This window comes from Rutidosis leptorrhynchoides, chromosome 6, assembly GCF_046630445.1.
Source record: "Rutidosis leptorrhynchoides isolate AG116_Rl617_1_P2 chromosome 6, CSIRO_AGI_Rlap_v1, whole genome shotgun sequence".
Taxonomy (NCBI): Eukaryota; Viridiplantae; Streptophyta; class Magnoliopsida; order Asterales; family Asteraceae; genus Rutidosis; species Rutidosis leptorrhynchoides.
Genome location: NC_092338.1, coordinates 141,704,955 through 141,728,493, shown reverse-complemented (window position 1 = coordinate 141,728,493; position 23,539 = coordinate 141,704,955).

Genomic DNA, 23,539 nt, shown 5'->3' with positions numbered 1-23,539 from the left:
TTTCCGACTATAAAAATATAATTTTTCCGTTTAGATTCGTAAAATAGAGTTCAATATAAAATCATAGCAATTTGATTCACTCAAAACGGATTTAAAACGAAGAAGTTATGGGTAAAACAAGATTGGATATTTTTTTATTGTTGTAGCTACGTGAAATATTGTAACAATTCTATACAAATTATATCCTAGCTAACTTATATTGTATTATACATGTATTCTGATATATTATGTAATCTTGGGATACCATAGACACGTATGCAAATGTTTTGACATATCATATCGACCCATCTTTATATATTATTTGGAACAACCATAGACACTCTATATGCAGTAATGTTGGAGTTAGCTATACAGGGTTGAGGTTGATTCCAAAAATATATATACTTTGAATTGTGATCTAGCCTGAGATGTGCATACACTGGGTCGTGGATTGATTCAAGATAATATATATCAATTTATTTCTGTAGATTTAATTATGGACAACTAGTTGTAGGTAACTAACGAGGACAGCTGACTTAATAAACTTAAAACATCAAAATGTATTAAAAGTGTTGTAAATATATTTTGAACATACTTTGATATATATATATATATATGTACATATTTGTTATAGGTTCGTGAATCGACCAGTGGCCAAGTCTTACTTTTCGACGAAGTAAAAATCTGTGAAAGTGAGTTATAGTCCCACTTTTAAAATCTAATATTTTGGGATGAGAATACATGCAGTTTTATAAATGTTTTACGAAATAGACACAAGTAAATGAAACTACATTATATGGGTGAATGATCGAAGCCGAATATGCCCCTTTTGCTTGGTAGCCTAAGAATTAGTAAACCGATCTACTAATTGACGTGAATCCTAAAGATAGATCTATTGGGCCTAACGAACCCCATCCAAAGTACCGGATGCTTTAGTACTTCGAATTCGCTTTTATCATGTCCGAAGGATTTCTCGAAATGATAGGGGATATTCTTATATGCATCTTGTTAATGTCGGTTACCAGGTATTCACCATATTAATGATTTTTATCTCTATGTATGGGATGTATATTGAAATATGAAATCTTGTGGTCTATTATTATGATTTGATAATATATAGGTTAAACCTATAACTCACCAACATTTTTGTTAACGTTTTAAGCATGTTTATTCTCAGGTGATTATTAAGAGCTTCCGCTGTTGCATACTAAAATAAGTACAAGATTTGGAGTCCATTTAAAAACTGCATTCAAGAAACTTATTTTTGATGTAATATATTCTTATTGTAAACCATTATGTAATGGTTGTGTGTAAACGGTATATTTGAGATTATCATTATTTGATAATCTACGTAATGCTTTTTAAACCTTTATAGATAAAATAAAGGTTATGGTTGTTTTAAAAATGAATGCAGTCTTTGAAAAACATCTCATATAGAGGTCAAAACCTCGCGACAAAATCAATTAATATGGAATGTTTATAATCAATATGAACGGGACATTTCAGTTGGTATCCGAGCGTTGGTCTTAGAGAACCAGCAATTTGCGTTAGTGTGTCTTATCGAGTTTGTTAGGATACATTAGTGAGTCTGGACTTCGACCGTGTTTTCTTTAAAAACGATTGCTTAACACTTTTGTTGGAAACTATATATTATTAACATGTAAATATTACGTGATATATTAACCTCTTAATGTGTTTGATATTGTGTGATAGATGTCTGCCACTTATACAAATCCCATCGATTCACCTAATAATAATGAAGAGTCGAATATATTTTGGGAAGATTCACAAATTCCCGAAGAGGAACCGGAAGTGGAGGAACCGGAAGAGGAGGAACCGAAAGAGGAGGAACCGGAAGAGGAGGAATCGGAAGAAGAAGAGGTTCCGGAGGAAGAAATATGGATACCTATAGTAAATCGATTAAATAAAAGAAAATCCTTAACCAACGGACCAAAGTTAATAATGGTCAATGGTGTTTTCACCGAGGAAGCAAAATATTGGGAAGATTACCAATTTTTCGATGAATCGAATCCCGATGAGGATTTCGATGATGTTATAGAAATTACCTCGACCCAATTTAATAAAGCAAAAGAAAATAATAAGGGAAAAGGTATAAAAATAGAGAAACCCGATTCCAACCCCGATGAACTTTATATGTATCGGCAACATCCGTATTTCCTAAAATGTAACAATGACCTGGGAACCTCTAAACCACCAGGTTTTTCTAAACCATTGTGGAAAACGACGGCTCGTATTAGAGGAACACCATATATTCCTAGAAAATTAGGAAAACGAACCAAGTCCGAAGAAGAAGAACCAGTGATTCAGATTAGAGGGTTGTAACAATGTTGTGTATTATATGTATTGTAGTGTGCTTGTACTTTTATGTTCTATGTAAAAATTGCTTGTATTGTTTGTTAATTATCTTTTATGAATCTAATCCTTGTCTATTTTACAGTATAAAAACAAAATGGACGTTAAGGGTAGACAACCGAATATTTTAGAAGATCTACGAGAGGATATGATTGAGGAAATCTTGTCTAGAGTCGGTCAGAATTCATCAGCACAATTAATTACGGTAAAATTAACTTGTCAAATATTTGAAAGACTTTCCAGAAGTGCCTTAGTTTATAAAAGGCTTTCCTTTGATAGGTGGGGTATATCACATTGGGGAGACCGTAAGTTACGCCGTGTTTTCTTTAAAGCGTTAAATGCGGGGAACCCAAATGCAATTTTACGCTACGGGTTAAGAAACTATTTTGACTCAACATATCCCAACATAGGATTTCATTAATTAGAAAGAGCTTCTAACATGCAACATAAAGAAGCATGTTATGCTTACGGGTTAGTGATGTTCGCTTCTTACCAAAGTGAGAAAAAGAACATCGGATTGCAACTTTTAAATAAAACCTTCCCACAAGTGACGGATTCAGTAGTTGGGGTGAGAAACAAGGTTTTTAGATTATTACGGGGCTGTTGGACATTACGAAACCCTCGTCCTTTTGACGACATTACAACATGCTGCCTAGCCAATGGTCATAACGGTCATTTTCCACAAGACCAAGGATGGGAAGTCGTCTTAGTAAAACCAGAATGCATGACTTGTTTCTGGACTTATGAACTACGTGTCTTTATTTCCTTTGCTGAACAACTTGCGTATTAACTAGGTTTATCTTCAAAAACTGTCCTGTATCAAAGTGTACTATATTTCATGTTATATGTAATATAGCGAAGTTGTAAGTTTGAAGAATATTTGTATGTGATATATTATTATAATCAGTTTTTCATATGGAATTGTAGTAGTTGAATTGTATATTAGCTACTAAGTATGAATAACGGGTAGGTAGTACCCGAATTTAAACTTATAAAACGCTAATATGAAGAAAAAGCTTTTATAAATGAGTTCATATTATGCTACGAAATACTATTGAATACTCTTAATATTCTGTATGATTAACTCGATTCAGTTGGCTATTTTGAAGGAAATGGCACCGACTACTCGACACACCATGAATATGAGCGAAGAGGAATTTCGTACCTTTCTTGCTGCAAACAGAGCCACAGTAAAGGCTGCGCTATATACCAACAATAACTCTGAATCTAGCAATGCAGCTAACGGCGCAAGAAATCGTGTAGGATGCCCCTACAAAGAATTCACTGCCTGCAAACCTTTTTAATTTGATGGAACCGAAGGACCAATTAGATTGAAACGGTGGACCGAGAAAGTCGAATCTGTGTTTGCCATAAGTAAGTGTACTGAAGAGGACAAAGTTAAGTACGCTACGCATACCTTCACAGGTACTGCGTTAACGTGGTGGAACACCTATCTTGAACAGGTAGGACAAAATACTGCTTACGCACTACCGTGGTCGGCATTCAAGCAATTGATGAACGAGCAGTACCGTCCTAGAAACGAAGTCAATAAACTCAAGGCAGAACTTAGAGAGTTACGAACACAAGGGTTTGACGTTACCACATATGAATGACGATTCACAGAGTTGTGCCTATTGTGTTCGGGAGCATTCGAAGATGAAGAAGAGAAGATCGATGCATTTGTAAAAGGGTTACCAGTAAGGATTCAAGAAGATGTGAGTTCACACGAGCCTGCTTCTATACAGAAGGCAAGTCGAATGGCTCATAAACTCATAAATCAGATTGAGGAAAGAATTAAAGAGCAGGCGGCCGAAGAAGCCAACACGAAACAACTCAAGAGGAAGTGGGAGGAAAACGGTGACAAGAGTCACCAGTACAACAACAACAACAATTACAACCACAATCGCAACAACTATCCCAACAACCGCAACAACAATTGCAACAATAACCGCAATCCTAACAATAACTATAACAAACATCCCAACAACAACAACAACAACAACAACAACAATTACACAACCATTTCAACAACAATAACAACCCCAACAACAACCTCAATAACAACAACGGCAACAAAAACCAAAAACAGCCATGTCATAGGTGTGAAGAAAATCATCAGGGATTTTGCACGACATTTTGCAACAGGTGTAAAAGAAATGGTCATAGCGCGATAAAGTGTGAGGTCTACGGACGAAAGTTTAACAGAACTAAAGGAACAAATAATGTCGGAACAGGTAATGCCGAAATGAATAGTGTCGGAGCAAGTAATACCAATGCTGTTTGTTATAAATGTGGAAAACCAGGCCACATTATTAGAAATTGTCCGAATCAGGGGAATACTAATGGGCAGGGCCGTGGAAGAGTTTTCAATATTAATGCGGCAGAAGCACAGGAAGACCCAGAGCTTATTACGGGTACGTTTCTTATTGACGATAAATCTGCTTATGTTTTATTTGATTCGGGTGCAGATAGAAGCTATATGAGTAGAGAATTTTCTGCTAAATTAAGTTTCCCATTGACGCCTTTAGATAATAAATTTTTACTCGAATTAGCAAATGATAAATTAATTTCAGCAGATAATATATGTCTGGATAGAGAAATTAAACTGGGTGATGAAACGTTTAAGATTGATTTAATACCAGTCGAGTTAGGGAGTTTTGATGTAATAATTGGCATGGACTGGTTGAAGAAGGTAAGATCAGAGGTCATTTGTTACAAAAATGCGATTCGCATTATACGTGAAAAAGAAAAACCTTTAATGGTGTACGGAGAAAAGAACAACGCGAAATTAAATCTTATTAGTAGTTTGAAGGCACAAAAACTAATAAGAAAAGGTTGTTACGTCATTCTAGAACACATCGAGGAAGTTAAACCTGAAGAAAAGAACATCAGTGATGTTCCCGTCGCAAAAGAATTTCCCGATGTATTTCCGAAAGAATTACCGGGATTACCCCCACATCGATCCGTTGAATTTCAAATAGACCTTGTACCAGGAGCTGCACCAATAGCTCGTGCTCCATACAGACTCGCACCCAGCGAAATGAAAGAATTACAAAGTCAGTTACAGGAAATTTTAGAGTGTGGTTTCATTCGACTAAGCACATCACCATGGGGAGCTCCTGTTCTGTTTGTCAAGAAGAAAGATGGTACATTCAGGTTGTGTATCGACTACCGAGAGTTGAACAAACTTACCATCAAGAACCGCTACCCACTACCGAGAATCGATGACTTATTTGATCAACTACAAGGCTCGTCTGTTTATTCGAAGATCGATTTATGTTCTGGATATCATCAAATGCGGGTGAAGGAGGATGATATTCCAAAGACTGCTTTTAGGACACGTTACGGTCATTACGATTTTATGGTTATGCCGTTTAGATTGACTAACGCACCAGCTGTGTTCATGGACCTCATGAACCGAGTGTGTGGGCCATATCTTGACAAGTTTGTCATTGTTTTCATCGATGACATACTTATTTACTCGAAGAATGATCAAGAGCACGAAGAACATTTGAGAAAAGTCCTAGAGTTGCTGAGAAAAGAAAAACTGTACGCTAAGTTTTCAAAGTGTGCATTTTGGTTAGAAGAAGTTCAATTCCTCGGTCATATAGTGAACAAAGAAGGTATTCAGGTGGATCCAGCAAAGATTGAAACCGTTGAAAAGTAGGAAACCCCGAAAACTCCGAAACACATACGCCAATTTTTAGGGCTAGCTGGTTATTACAGGAGATTCATCTAAGATTTTTCTAAAATAGCAAAACCCTTGACTGCATTAACGCATAAAGGGAGGAAATTTGAATGGAAGGATGAACAAGAAAAAGCGTTTAAATTGTTGAAGAAAAAGTTAACTACGGCACCTATATTTTCATTACCTGAAGGGAATGATGTTTTTTGTGATATATTGTGACGCCTCAAAGCAAGGTCTCGGTTGTGTATTAATGCAACGAACGAAAGTAATTGCTTATGCGTCTAGACAATTGAAGATTCACGAGCAGAATTATACGACGCATGATTTAGAATTAGGCGCGGTTGTTTTTGCATTAAATACTTGGAGGCACTACTTATATGGGGTCAAAACTATTATATATACCGACCATAAAAGTCTTCAACACATATTTAATCAGAAACAACTGAATATGAGGCAGCGCAGATGGATTGAATTGTTGAATGATTACGACTTTGAGATTCGTTATCACCAGGGGAAGGTAAATGTGGTAGCCGACGCCTTGAGCAGAAAGGACAGAGAACCCATTCAAGTAAAATCTATGAATATAATGATTCACACTAACATTACTACTCAAATAAAGGAGGCGCAACAAGGAGTTTTAAAACAGGGAAACTTAAAGGATGAAATACCCAAAGGATCGGAGAAGCATCTTAATATTCGGGAAGACAGAACCCGGTATAGGGCTGAAAGAATTTGGGTACCAAAATTTGGAGATAAGAGAGAAATGGTACCTAGAGAAGCTCATAAAACCAGATACTCAATACATCCTGGAACGGGGAAGATGTACAAGGATCTCAAGAAACATTTTTGGTAGCCGGGTATGAAAGCCGATGTTGCTAAATACGTAGGAGAATGTTTGACGTGTTCTAAGGTCAAAGCTGAGCATCAGAAACCATCAGGTCTACTTCAACAACTCAAAATCCGGGAATGGAAATCGGAAAATATTACCATGGATTTCATCACTAAATTGCCAAGGACTGCAAGTGGTTTTGATACTATTTGGGTAATAGTTGATCGTCTCACCAAATCAGCACACTTCCTGCCAATAAGAGAAGATGACAAGATGGAGAAGTTAGCACGACTGTATTTGAAGGAATTCGTCTCCAGACATGGAATACCAATCTCTATTATCTCTGATAGGGATGTCAGATTTATTTCAAGATTCTGGCAGACATTACAGCAAGCATTAGGAACTCGTCTAGACATGAGTAATGCCTATCATCCACAAACTGATGGGCAGAGCGAAAGGATGATACAAATGCTTGAAGACATGCTACGAGCATGTGTTATTGATTTTGGAAACAGTTGGGATCGACATCTACCGTTAGCAGAATTTTCCTACAACAGCTACCATTCAAGCATTGAGATGGCACCGTTTGAAGCACTTTATGGTAGAAAGTGCAGGTCTTCAATTTGTTGGAGTGAAGTGGGGGATAGACAGATTACAGGTCCGGAGATAATACAAGAAACTACCGAGAAGATCATCCAAATTCAACAACGGTTGAAAACCGCCCAAAGTCGATAAAAGAGCTACGCCGACATTAAAAGAAAAGATATAGAATTTGAAATTAGAGAGATGGTCATGCTTAAGGTTGCACCTTGGAAAGGGGTTGTTTGATTAGGTAAACGAGGGAAATTAAATCCAAGGTATATAGGACCATTCAAGATTATTGATCGTGTCGGACCAGTAGCTTACCGACTTGAATTACCATAACAACTCGCGGCTGTACATAACACTTTTCACGTCTTAAATTTGAATAAATGTTTTGTTAAAGAAGATCTCACTATTCCATTAGACGAAATCCAAATCAACGAAAAACTTCAATTCGTCGAAGAACCCGTTGAAATAATGGATCGTGAGGTTAAAAGACTTAAGCAAAACAAGATACGAATTGTTAAAGTTTGATGGAATGCTCATAGAGGACCCGAGTTCACCTGGGAATGAGAAGATCAGATGAAGAAGAAATACCCGCACTTATTTCCAGAAGATACGTCAACACCTCCAACTGCTTAAAATTTCGGGACGAAATTTATTTAACGGGTAGGTACTGTCGTGACCCGAACTTTTCCATGTTTATATATATTAAATGAAATTGTTATTTACATGATTAAGTGTTTCCAACATGTTAAGCAATCAAACTTGTTAAGACTTCATTAATTGAAATAGGTTTCATATAGACAATTGACCACCCAAGTTGACCGGTGATTCACGAACGTTAAAACTTGTAAAAACTATATGATCATATATATATATGATTATATATATAGTTAACATGATATTATGATAAGTAAGTATCTCATTAGGTATTTTAACAATGAGTTATATTATAAAATTGAGTTTATTGAATTAAGAAACTTGAAACAATATATATAACGATTATCGTTATAACAACGTCTTACTAAATACATATGAATCATATTAAGATATTGATACACTATTTTTAATCATTAAAAATGATAAGTAAACATGTCATTAAGTGTATTAACAATGAACAACATATGTAAAAATAAGACTACTAACTTAATGATTTCGAAACGAGACATATATGTAACGATTATCATTGTAACAACATTTAACTGTATATATATCATACTAAGATATATTAATATATCATAATATCATAATAATGTAATAATTTAACATCTCTTTAGATATAATAAACAATGGGTTAACAACATTTAACAAGATCGTTAACCTAAAGGTTTCAAAACAACATTTACATGTAACGACTAACGATGACTTAACGACTTAGTTAAAATGTATATACATGTAGTGTTTTAATATGTATTCATACACTTTTGAAAGACTTTAAGACACTTATTAAAATACTTCTACTTAACAAAAATGCTTACAATTACATCCTCGTTCAGTTTCATCAACAATTCTACACGTATGCACCCGTATTCGTACTCGTACAATACACAGCTTTTAGATGTATGTACTATTGGTATATACACTCCAATGATTAGCTCTTAGCAGCCAATGTGAGTCACCTAACACATGTGGGAACCATCATTTAGCAACTAGCATGAAATATCTCATAAAATTACAAAAATATTAGTAATCATTCATGACTTATTTACATGTAAACAAAATTACACATCCTTTATATCTAATCCATATACCAACGACCAAAAACACCTACAAACACTTTCATTCTTCAATTTTCTTCATATAATTGATCTTTCTCAAGTTCTATCTTCAAGTTCTAAGTGTTCTTCATAAATTCTATAAGTTCTAGTTTCATAAAATCAAGAATACTTCCAAGTTTGCTATCTTACTTCCAATCTTGTAAAGTGATCATCCAATCTCAAGAAATCTTTCTTATTTACAGTAAGATATCTTTCTAATACCAGGTAATACTCATATTCAAACTTTGATTTAATTTCTATAACTATAACAATCTTATTTCGAGTGGAAAGCTTACTTGAACTTGTTTTCGTGTCATGATTGTGCTTCAAGAACTTTTAAGCCATCCAAGAATCCTCTGAAGCTAGATCTATTTTTTTCATTTCCAGTAGGTTTATCCACAAAACCTGAGATAGTAATGATGTTCATAACATCATTCGATTCATATATATAAAATCAACTTATTCGAAAGTTTAAACTTGAAATCACTAGAACATAGTTTAGTTAATTCTAAACTTGTTCGCAAACAAAAGTTAATCCTTCTAAATTGACTTTTAAAATCAACTAAACACACTTTCTATATCTATATGATATTCTAACTTAATGATTTAAAACCTGGAAACACGAAAAACACCGTAAAACCGAACATACGCCGTCGTAGTAACACCACGGGCTGTTTTGGGTTTGATAATTAAAAACTATGATAAACTTTGATTTAAAAGTTGTTCTTCTGGGAAAATGATTTTTATTATGAACATGAAACTATATCCAAAAATCATGGTTAAACTCAAAGTGGAAGTATGTTTTTCAAAATGGTCATCAAGACGTCGTTCTTTCGACTGAAATGACTACCTCTTACAAATATGACTTGTAACCTATATTTCTGACTATAAACCTAGATGTTTTCTGTTTAGATTCATAAAATAGAGTTCAATATGAAACCATAGCAATTTGATTCACTCAAAAAGAATTTAAAACGAAGAAGTTATGGGTAAAATAAGATTGGATATTTTTTTATTGTTGTAGCTACGGGAAATATTGTAACAATTCTATACAAATCATATCCTAGCTAACTTATATTGTATTATACATGTATTATAATATATTATGTAATCTTAGGATACCATAGACACGTATGCAAATGTTTTGACATATCATATCGACCCATCTATATATATTATTTGGAACAACCATAGACACTCTATATGCAGTAATGTTGGAGTTAGCTATACAGGGTTGAGGTTGATTCCAAAAATATATATACTTTGAGTTGTGATCTAGCCTGAGACGTGTATACACTGGGTCGTGGATTGATTCAAGATAATATATATCAATTTATTTCTGTACATTTAACTATGAACAACTAGTTGTAGGTTACTAATGAGGACAGCTGACTTAATAAATTTAAAACATCAAAATGTATTAAAAGTGTTGTAAATATATTTTGAACATAGTTTGATATATATGTACATATTTGTTATAGGTTCGTGAATTGACCAGTGGCCAAGTCTTACTTCCTGACGAAGTAAAAATCTGTGAAAGTGAGTTATAGTCCCACTTTTAAAATATAATATTTTGGGATGAGAATACATGCAGTTTTATAAATGTTTTACGAAATAGACACAAGTAAATGAAACTACATTATATGGGTGAATGATCGAATCCGAATATGCCCCTTTTGCTTGGTAGCCTAAGAATTAGTAAACCGATCTACTAATTGACGCGAATCCTAAAGATAGATCTATTGGGCCTAACGAACCCCATTCAAAGTACCGGATGCTTTAGTACTTCGAATTCGTTTTTATCATGTCCGAAGGATTTTCCGAAATGATAGGGGATATATTCTTATATGCATCTTGTTAATGTCGGTTACCAGGTGTTCACCATATTAATGATTTTTATCTCTATGTATGGGATGTATATTGAAATATGAAATCTTGTGGTCTATTATTATGATTTGATAATATATAGGTTAAACCTATAACTCACCAACATTTTTGTTGACGTTTTAAGCATGTTTATTCTCAGGTGATTATTAAGAGCTTCCGCTGTTGCATACTAAAATAAGGATAAGATTTGGAGTTCATGCTTGTTTGATATTATGTAAAAACTGCATTCAAGAAACTTATTTTTGATGTAATATATTCTTATTGTAAACCATTATGTAATGGTCGTGTGTAAACGGTATATTTTAGATTACCATTATTTGATAATCTATGTAATGCTTTTTAAACCTTTATAGATAAAATAAAGGTTATGGTTGTTTTAAAAATGAATGCAGTCTTTGAAAAACGTCTCATATAGAGGTCAAAACCTCGCGACGAAATCAATTAATATGGAACGTTTATAATCAATATGAATGGGACATTTCACGAACTTATCCCAATTCATCCAGGATAGGTGATGGCTAATTGGTTGCTCCATTTTGGTTATACTGCTTTCGGAGTTCGAGTAGAAATCCATATCGAAATAGCTGTCGGAATTCGAGAAATTTGAAGTAGTTGTGAGTTCCATCTTGCACGGTTAGATAAAGGATTTCGATATGAAATGATTTTCGAATATCGGATGATATTCTAATTACATAGAATATCTATACATATAGAGCAAAAGATTTCATAGATTACAGAGGGATTTACGGAATACGTTAGGCAAAGTTTACAGTAACAGATACGCTAAGATATGAATTAGCAGATACGCTAAGATATGAATTTTGTTTATACACTATTCATGCAATCAATGCAGTAAGACGTGTCTAAGAATGATAAGTAAAACTTTTGACATGTAGACACGATCGAAGTCCAGACTCACTAATGCATCCTAACGACTATCAGTTAGACACACTAATGCAGACCTGGTTGGCTAAGACCATCGCTCTGATACCAACTGAAATGCCCCATTCATACCGATTATAAACGATTCATAATAGTTGATTACATCGAGAGGTACTTGACCTCTATATGATACATTTTACAAACATTGCATTCGTTTTTAAAAGACAATCTTTCATTTCATCGACAGTTGATGGCATGCATACCATTTCATAATATATCCAACTATAATTAACTTAATAATAATTTTGATGAACTCAACGACTCGAATGCAACGCCTTTTGAAATATGTCATGAATGACTCTAAGTGAGGTCTCTAAAATGAGCAAATGCACAGCGGAAGATTTCTTTCATACCTGAGAATAAACATGCTTTAAAGTGTCAACCAAAAGGTTGGTGAGTTCATTAGTTTATCATAATCATTCATTTCTATCATTTTAGTAGACCACAAGATTTCAATTTTTCCATAAATATACATCTCATATCAGGCATTTCGCAAACTGCATAGAGATAAAAAATCATTCATATGGTGAACACCTGGTAACCGACCTTAACAAGATGCATATAGAATATCCCCATCATTCCGGGACTCCCTTCGGACATGATAAATTTGAAGTACTAAAGCATCCGGTACTTTGGATGGGGCTTGTTGGGCCCAATAGATCTATCTTTAGGATTCACATCAATTAGGGTGTCTGTTCCCTAATTCTTAGATTACCAGACTAAAGAGGAGCATATTCGATTTAATAATCCAGCCATAGAATGTAGTTTTAAGTACTTGTGTCTATTTCGTCAAACATTTATAAAAGCAGCACATGTATTCTCAGTCTCAAAAATATATATCGCAAAAGCATTTAAAAAGAAAGCAACTGAAACTTATTCTACAATATTTTGTAGTAAAAATATTCATACGATGATACGGAACAATGCATGGTTGGCCTCGGATTCACGAACCTCAAGGAAGTTGCTCTTAAAAAAATGCTCAAGCTCGGGTTTGAACCCGCGACGTCCTGCTAACCCGATAACAACCTAAACCATTGCACTGCTTATCATCTTCTTGAATTAATACCCATATTTAATTACTTTATCCTAATGCTTTCATCATTTTATCATCTTTTATTATTATCACAGCATCATCAAAAATCATCATCTAAATCATCATCTATTATAATTGACATCATCATCTTCCATATCATTATGATCATTATCATAATATGTGGATCATCATCTTCATCATAACGTCATCATCATCATTAAATCATAATCAATATCATACGCGTATCATCTTTCTTTCTCCTCGTCTCATCATCTTCATCAACTATCATTTAACTTTTCGGCCCAACTAACAAAACACAAGCCCAACAATAAAAACTAGCCTTGGCCCAAGGTTTAATTAATCCAACCAGATCAGACAAGGATTGAGCCTTGCACAGCCCACTAATGATTTAATTTAAATGAAACGATGGATTTGAGGTTGAGTTCGGTAGTTTAATAAAAAAAATTTCCAGCTCGTCATCTTCATCATAATTAAACCGTTAACCCTATCATCATCCTTATATTTAAAATCATGATCATAACTTAATTATTATCCTAATTACCTCGTTTTCCATGATGTTATTCATCATCATCGTTTACCAATTCCTATTGTGACATAAAATCATCATCGTACTCTTAACCTTATCATTATTTTATATCAATTATCATTACCCTAACCATATCTAAATACCTCAACTTGATTCTATAAGAGAAAGAAAAAATATAACGCGTATGTATCTTTAATTTTCATCACCATTATTCATGAATAACTGTGTTAGGTTCATATTTTTGGAATGACAGAAGCACTGGAGACAGGATTTTCGAGTAGCAGCCCAACTGCAATGATTTGATAATGGCCCAAAAGAACTAGGATATGGTGGCCCAATATTCAATCTATTTCAATAACCCAGTACTATAATCGAGTAGAGGTCTCATTGTGGTGGTTTATTTGTTTTCAAAACAGAAAAAGATGGAGACAAACGATCGTGCAGATATGTGGTCAGCCACGGTTCCACTTGTATTAATTAACAGCACTTTACTTTATTGTCTAAATTCTTGGCAAGCCACTAAAATATAAAGGTAAGTGGAGTATTAGAGGTTGTCGGCCATTACTTGCAACTAATGCACTTGCATTATTGAATTGTTATATTATATACCATATTAACAAGCTACTCGAAAATCATATACGTACCACTCTTCCTTCTTTTGTTCTTCTTAAAATTCGGTTCATTCTTAAAGGGAACTAATAGATGGTCTTGGTCGGTTGGCGTTTGTCAAGACAGAAAATAAAGGCACGAATGATAACCATAGTTGATGACGGTTGATGGTGTTGGATTATTCGCGAATGAAATAAGAAGAAGAAAAATATCAAGTGAAACGTTTGATGGTTGATGGTAGGGTTTGAGAAATATGCTGATGATATGTGTTGAGGGTGATAATCTTCGGCAAGTGTGGTAATTTAAAGGTTTATGTGTTGGCTTATATCGATCAGGAAAATTTATGATGGGTTTTGTTTGTTGATGGTCGAAACCGTAATCGAATAAACACTGCAGCAGGCATATGTGTGGTGATGGTTGAAGGTGTTTATCAAGGTGTTAAGTGGTGGCGATTGTTCATTGTGATGGTGAGTTTTGTTCTTGGTTTATCGATGGTGATCAAGGTTCATTTAAACAACATTAAAGAGAAGCGAAAATTTGGTGCTTGGGTAGGTGTGGTTCTCGGTTAGGCTAAGATGGTGAATATCTATAATGCGGTAAAGGTGATGGTTTTCCCTAACTCATGTAAGTGTATATGTTCTTATATAATTAGATAGAGAGCAAGAGAATAAAAATCACACTAAGTGATTTGTCGTGTCGACAGAGTTATTCGAGCCAGGAAGAAACAACAAGAAAAATAAAGCAGAAAATGATGTGTAACAGACTCGTACAATTACTATTGGTCTCTGACAACTTGATTTGATCAGCTTATTTGTATTGAGAAGTTAATTTGAACGGGTAATAAGTTGAAGACAGGAAGGACGAGTAAAATAAAATATCAAGAAGATTGATGTGGATGCCTAACTGCATTCGATTCTTCATTTATTTAATATCTAATAATCTTTGTACCTTACAGAATCATCATATCTAATTTTGATTCTATCAATTTTTGTTTGTAATGGTAATGGGAATCTTTTCTCAATTCGAGCGGACCACCAGGAAAGAAAAATATATAAAAGAATTAAAAAGATCGATGTTGATTTCTAACAGAATGGTACGATCGATTTGGTTGTTTAACTCTTTCAGAGACATGAACAAAAATTGAATAAAGATGATAGGAACGTGAAACAGATTTGATTCTGTGTTTTAATCCGTATTTAATCTAAATCTAATAATTTTATTATTAATACAAAAGTACTGATTTATATACTGTATCTGTATATGTATATCAATATATATATATATATATATATATATATATATATATATATATATATATATATATATATATATATATATATATATATATCAGATTTTATATATATGTATATATATCTGTATTTATATATCTATATGTACATATCTATATTTACATATTGTGATTAATCTTATTAATTAATAAATATAATTATAGTAATAATACTCTTAATAATAATAAAAATTTATAATAACATATTAGTAATCATAATAGTATTATTATTAATGAATATGATATTAACTATAAATTTATAACAACAATATTAATAATAATAATAATAATAATAATAATAATAATAATAATAATAATAATAATAATAATAATAATAATAATAATAATAATAATAATAATAATTATAATAATATTAGTAATAATACTACAACAATTTATATATATAAATTTCATATCTATATGTTGTTTATTGAAAATAATAATATTAATAATATTGATTTTAATATTAATATTACTAATGGTAATAATAATGAAAATAATGATAATTATATTCCAACTTGTAACTAGATGTAATATATTGCAATTTATTACAATTTACCAATTATGTAATATATTGAATCTTTAATATTTATTACATATATATATATATATATATATATATATATATATATATATATATATATATATATATATATATATATATATATATATATATATATGTATATATATATATATATATATGTATATATATATATGTAATATTACAAATTATAATTCCAAATACCATGTATATATATACACACATATCTATTTACAATTAATTATTCGTGAATCGTCGAAAACAGTCGAAGGTCAATTGAATATATATGAAACAGTTCAAAAAAAAATAATATTGTGACTCAACATCACAGACTTTGCTTATCGTGTCAGAATCATATAAAGATTAGGTTTAAATTTGGTCGGAATTTTCTGGGTCGTCACACTTAACACCAACTAATAGCAACCCAAACCGCCACCCTCTCGTTTTTTTTCCTTTTGTCGAGCACACCATCTATCACCATACCGCCACCACCCTAACCCTCACCATAACACAACCCTTACGACTCACCATTACCGATGATCAACAACCCATAACTATCACTGCTAACACCTTCCATCTTCCATCATTCCATAACCATCCACCGGTACAACCATAACGCGTCAACATCCCAAACCCACGTTGCCATCAAAAGGCCGCTACTATATTTTCTTTCTGTTTCTTATTCGAAACCATAACCCACTAATGATCACCATCAAACACAACAACCACTCACCACTTATTTCCTTCTCGAACAAGAACAACCAAATGCATATTGTGTTCGTTTCTGTTTCCTATATATATTTGGAGCTTACTATTGCAGTGTCTATTTATATGTAAACAATCACAACTTGGTAAGGTGGATGACAATAAATTAAACAATAAAGTTATTGATTTGAACTTTTTTATTTTTGTTGGCCGACAAGCATGGAATATAATGCAGTAACCCACTTGCAATAAAGAGTATGATATTATTAAACTATTATGAAACATCGCTTGTACATTGCAAAACCATATATCATTTGTTTATGGGTCGTATAAATGATCATGTTATTAAAACTTAGGTTGGGCCGTGAATCTCCAATGTACTAGTATCATGCTTGTCTAAATGGGCCATCAGAAAACCCACCATCGATATTATTTGATGATTTGATGATAGTCGATATTAAGATTCATATTTTATGGAAATGATCTTGGTTATGTCAATGATAATTACGGTTATATAAGGATAATGATGATAGCGAAATTAGATAGTAGTTACGGGTTGAAGTTGATTTTGTTGATGATAATCGAGTAGATTAATTAGTAATAGTGCGAGTAAAGATGATGATTTATGCTTGTGCGATGGTGAATTGCTAATTATTACATGTTAATGAAGATAAGTAGTATGATTATGGTTAGATTGATGATGATTATCAAATGATTATGGTTTGATAAATAAGACGATGATGATGATCGGATTATACTTGGATGAGGATGATAATATGATTAGATAATGAAGATGAGAAAGATGAGTAATAATAATGATGCATATGTGATGTATGATGATAATGATGACAGACTAGAAATAGTTTAAAAGAATTAAATCCGTGATTTAATTTAGAAAAAGGAAAACAGATTAGATGGTTTGAGGTGTTGGATGTAACCGAGAGGTCTTGGGTTCGAGCCTCGTCTCGGGCATTTTTTTAGAAAAAGAAGAAGGATACAGAAGTAAAGGTTAAAAACAATTCAAGTGGGTGTTATTTCAGAATTGAAACACATAGCGTAATGGTTAAGGATGTTATCGGGACGTCGCGGGTTAAAACCCGGACTTGGGCATTTTTTTAAAGGCTACTTCTTTGAAGTAGTATTTCTATTACCATTACTATTATTATTATCGTAACATTAGTAGTATTAATATAAGTATTATTATTATTATTATTATTATTATTATTATTATTATTATTATTATTATTATTATTATTATTATTATTATTATTATTATTATTATTATTATCATTTTATAAATTAATAAAATAAGTATCATTATTATTTTTATCACTTTTATTATTAGTATTATTATTATTATTATTTGTATTATTAATACTACGTATTATAAATATTATTGTTATTACTATTATTATCATTATTATTATTATTATCATCATTATTACATTTAATATTAAAATTATTATTTTTAACATTATTATTACTATTATCATTATTTGTATTATTAATATTACCATTAGTATTATTACTACTATTACAACAAATATTATTTATGTAAAATATAATTATTACATATAACATAACTATATTAATATTTTTATCTAAAGTATATAAAATAAATAGAGCTAATTAAATTATTAATGAAACACATAATTAAAATAACAATTAAATCACTAATAATATATAAATTTTGTTCGATTACCATTATATGTGTTAATATATATATATAAATGATATAGGTTCGTGAATCCGAGGCCAACCTTGCACTTGTTCAGTGCCGTCATATGCATAATTGCTACAAAATATCGTATTGTGAGTTCATTTGATTCCCTTTTACTCTGTACTTTTTTGGGACTGAGAATACATGCGCTGTTTTTATAACTGCTTTATTAAATGCTTTTGAAATATATTTTGAACTGCGAATACATGAAATGCTTTTATAAATGTTTGACGAGATAGACACAAGCAAAACATTCCTCGAATGAATTATTATACAGACAGAAGTTCTGTGGATTATTATTAAATTATGTGGATTATTATTGAATTATGTAGACATGATAATTACCACCAATTGAGGTGAATATTTTCCCCTGATTATTATTGCTTGGTAACCTAAGAATTAGAATCGGGTATGGCCCTAATTCACGCGAATTCTAAAAGTAGCTACCGGGTTTAACACCTCCACCAGAATGTTCACTAGACGGAAGAGCTAGTGGGCATGGTGTTTAGTACTTTGAAGTTTATATATTATTACAGACTGATGTTCTGTTTTGGGGATATTATTGATGCGCATTATATGTTAAGGTCGGTTACCAAGCCAAGCAATGAAAGCAAAGTGAATGTTATGTATCGAGAGAATGATTTTATACACAGGTTATGTGTATGTTATTTTTGTGCACGAGATATGTGTACGGTTATTAAAAATCGCTAGGCAACCTACGGGGGAGAAAAGGATACGAACCTACTCTGCCAAGCATTATGAAAAATAGTTTTGTACACGAGATAGGTGTACTGTATTTAAATCTTGTGGTCTATCAAAATTACAGAATTTTATTGTTTATGATAAACCTATGAACTCACCAACCTTTTGGTTGACACTTTAAAGCATGTTTATCCTCAGGTATGAAAGAAATGTTCCGCTGTGCATTTGCTCATTTTAAAGATATTATTTGGAGTAATTCATGGCATATAGAGCTCAAAACCTCGCAATGGGACCATCTGTTGAATGTTTCGTCCAGGTGGATTAGGACGGGCTATCACATTGCAGTTTTCCTTTATTGAGTTCTACAACCACTCTTTCTATCAATTGCCGGCATTTGTTTGTTTTGTGACAAAAATCTTCATGGAAGCCACAATACTTGCTCTTGTCCTTCTTCGCGTATTCTGAAAGAGGTGCGGGAGCTTCAAAAGTTTTACATACTGGCACAGTTGCCAATATTTGTTTTGTCTTTGTGAGATCCCTGATAAGCGAATAATTATCATTACAGTTGCTTCTGCCTTTATACCCACCCCTGTTGTTGTTATACTTGCGGTATTTTTGATATTATAACCACCACCTCGCGATCGACCACTATTATTATATTTTTTTCGGACCCCGATGATCGCCCTTGGTCCCGGTAGTGATCATCATCATTGTTTTTGCCATTCAAACGATTTTTCCTACACTTATGCGTCACATCTTCTTCAGATCGCATATGATCATGCGCTTCCCTTACAGCTTCTGCGAACATTTTTGGAACTTGTCAGTGCAGACGTTTCCATAGTGACAGGTGGTTGTCGATATTAATGGAATGAATAAATCCTGATATCTTCTGACTTTCTGGTAAGTCTGGAATTTTTACAACTTCTTTGGTGTATCTGTCAATGATTTCCCATAAGGACTCTTTAGGTCGTTTATTAATATCATGAAATTCGACATGCATCCGCTTACGTCCCCGCAGGTAATATAAATCTAACAAGAAGCGGGATCTCAGGTCCGCAAAACTAGGTATGTTCCGCGATGTTAGATTATTAAACCAAAGGTATGGATTTTTCTGTGGTAACTGATATCAAACAAAATGGTCATGTTTTTACTAGTGATATCACCCATAATTTAACCTTAATATTAACAAAATGATCTATAAACATGCAAAATCCTACAAATTATAATATTAAGGGGTCAAAAGGTAGAATTACCAAAATAAGGTCAAAATAGGGTTTTCAAACACGGTGTTTAGCACTTTTTCTATCCAAGGGGTATAGTCTACCCACTTAGCCTTAAAATAGGTATTCTAGACTCATAAACATCTATGGAGAACTCTTGAAGTCTGAATCCACAAGCTGAAACTGGAGAACAAGGCAAAGTCAAAATTAGGGTTTCCTAAAACCCTAATTTCAGAGACCACTCTAAAACACTACTTCGGAAGATCAAGAAGACTAGAAGACTTACCGGAACTTAATTGCAGCTTAATTATGAAGATCTGACCATTAACTAGATCCTCTGTGCATCTGGTTGAAGAGATCAAGAAGTTACAAGACTTACACACACTAAGCCCTACTCTCTCCTACACTCATGTCCGGCCAACAAGAGCTTCAAAGACTAATCAAGGCAATGATGTACACTTAAGATCAAGATTAAAGACATTCCAGAAGACTTATCTACCTGATAGAAGCTGACTGTACATTGCACTGGACAAGATAAAGCGCAACTATCAGAGAAATTCATCCAAGAAATCAACCAACTAAAAGTTTGTTATAAAACTGGCTACCTAGATTATGAAACTGACCCAGTTACTGAAATTGGTGACCCAGTTACATGATCTGGCGACCCGGTTACTAAAACTGGCTACCTGGAAATTAAACAGGAGAGTCAGGAAATAAAATGGCACTCGAGATCAACAACTGACGACCCAATTTAGCAAACTGGCGACCCAGTTAGCTAATTGGCGACCCAGTTAAGCTAACTGGTGACCTGGTTCACCAAAAATGTCGACACGGTTCTTCAACTGGTGACTCCAAATCTTCAACTAGCGACTCGGGAATTGAAACTGGCAACTGGGGCTATGAAACTGGCGACCCGGTCTTCAAAACTGGCGACCTAGTTTACTATAAAAGGAGACCCTGATCGTTCATATTACACACACTTCATTTATATTTCAATTCAATTCAAAGAAACTCTATCCAAGTACTCTCTAGTTTCTAGCATTTAGTAGTTATGATGATGTAATAACTAGAGGCAAAGAAGTCTTATTAGCGCCTCTAGTGTAGTTACCCGAACTTTTCCATCTTTATATATATTAAATGAAATTGATATTTACATGATTAAATATTTCCAACATATTAAGCAATCAACCTTGTTAAGACTTGATTAATTGAAATAGGTTTCATATAGACAATTGACCAACTAAATTGACCGGCGATTCACGAACGTTACAAATTCGTAAAAACTATATGATGTTATATATATATAGACATATATATGGTTAACATGAAATTATGATAAGTAAGTATCTCACTAGGTATGTTAACAATGAGTGATATAAATAAAAATGAGTTTGTTGAATTAAGAAAATCGAAACGATATATATAACGATTATCGTTATAACAACGTCTTACTAAATACATATGAATCATATTAAGATATTGTTACACTATGTTTAAATATCATAAATGATAAGTGAACATATCATTAAGTGTATTAATAATGAACTACATATGTAAAAAACAAGACTACTAACTTAAGGATTTCGAAACGACTCATATATGTAACGATTATCATTGTAACGACATTTAAATGTATATATATCATATTAAGATATATTAATACATCATAATATCATGATAATGTAATAATTTAACATTTCATTAGATATTATAAACAATGGGTTAACAACATTTAACAAGATCGTTAACTTAAAGGTTTCAAAACAACACTTACATGTAACGACTAACGATGACTTAATGACTCAGTTAAATGTATATACATGTAGTGTATTATGTTGTAATAATACACTTTTGGAAGACTTCAATACACATATCAAAGTACTTCTATTTAACAAAAATGCTTACAATTACATTCTCGTTCAATTTCATCAACAATTCTACTCGTATGCAACCGTATTCGTACTCGTACAATACCCAGCTCCTAGACGTATATACTATTGGTATATACACATAATAATTCAGCTCTTAGCAGCCCTAGATAGTCAACAAACATGTGAAACCAACAATTAGACAACTATCATGACTTATGAGCAAGGAAACAAAAAAAAGAACTCCTTTTGACCCCACTCACCTTCACCACTCACCACCTACTCCATTTCACTTTCAATTTTATTCCCAATTCCCTCTCAAAACACACACACTCTTCCATTAATGTCTAAGTTACTATTTTTCCAGCAAAAATCATCAAATACAAGCTTTGGTTATTACCTATAATCATCATAAAAACAATTACTCAAGAACACATCAAGACACTTCCAAGTTTACAAGTTTATTTCCAAGTTTCCTAATCCATTCAAAGCAATCATCTAAGATCAAGAAACCTTTGTTATTTACAGTAGGTTATCTTTATAAATCAAGGTAATATTAATATTCAAGCTTTAATTCAATTTCTATAACTATAACTATCTTAATTCGAGTAATAATCTTACTTGAACTTGTTTTTGTGTCATGATTCTATTTCAAGAACTTCCAAGCCATCAAAGATCCTTTGAAGCTCAAGTTATTTTTTCATCATTTCCAATAGGTTTACCTACTAAACTTGAGATAGTAATGATGTTCATAACATCATTCGATTCATATATGTATAACTATCTTATTCGAAGATTTGAACATGTAATCACTAGAACATAGTTTAGTTAATTCTAAACTTGTTTGCAAACAAAGTTAATCCTTCTAACTTGACTTATAAGAATCATCTAAACACATGTTCTATATCTTTATGATATGCTAACTTAATGATTTAAAATCTGGAAACACAAAAAACACAGTAAAACCGGACATACGCCGTCGTAGTAACACCGCGGGCTGTTTTGGGTTAGTTAATTAAAAACTATGATAAACTTTGATTTAAAAGTTTTTCTTCTGGGAAAATGATTTTTCTTATGAACATGAAACTATATCCAAAAATCATGGTTAAACTCAAAGTGAATGTATGTTTTTCAAAATGGTCATCAAGACGTCGTTCTTTCGACTGAAATGACTACCTTTACAAAAATGAATTGTAATCTGTATTTCCAACTATAAACTTATACTTTTTATGTTTTGATTCATAAACTTAAGTTCAATATGAAACC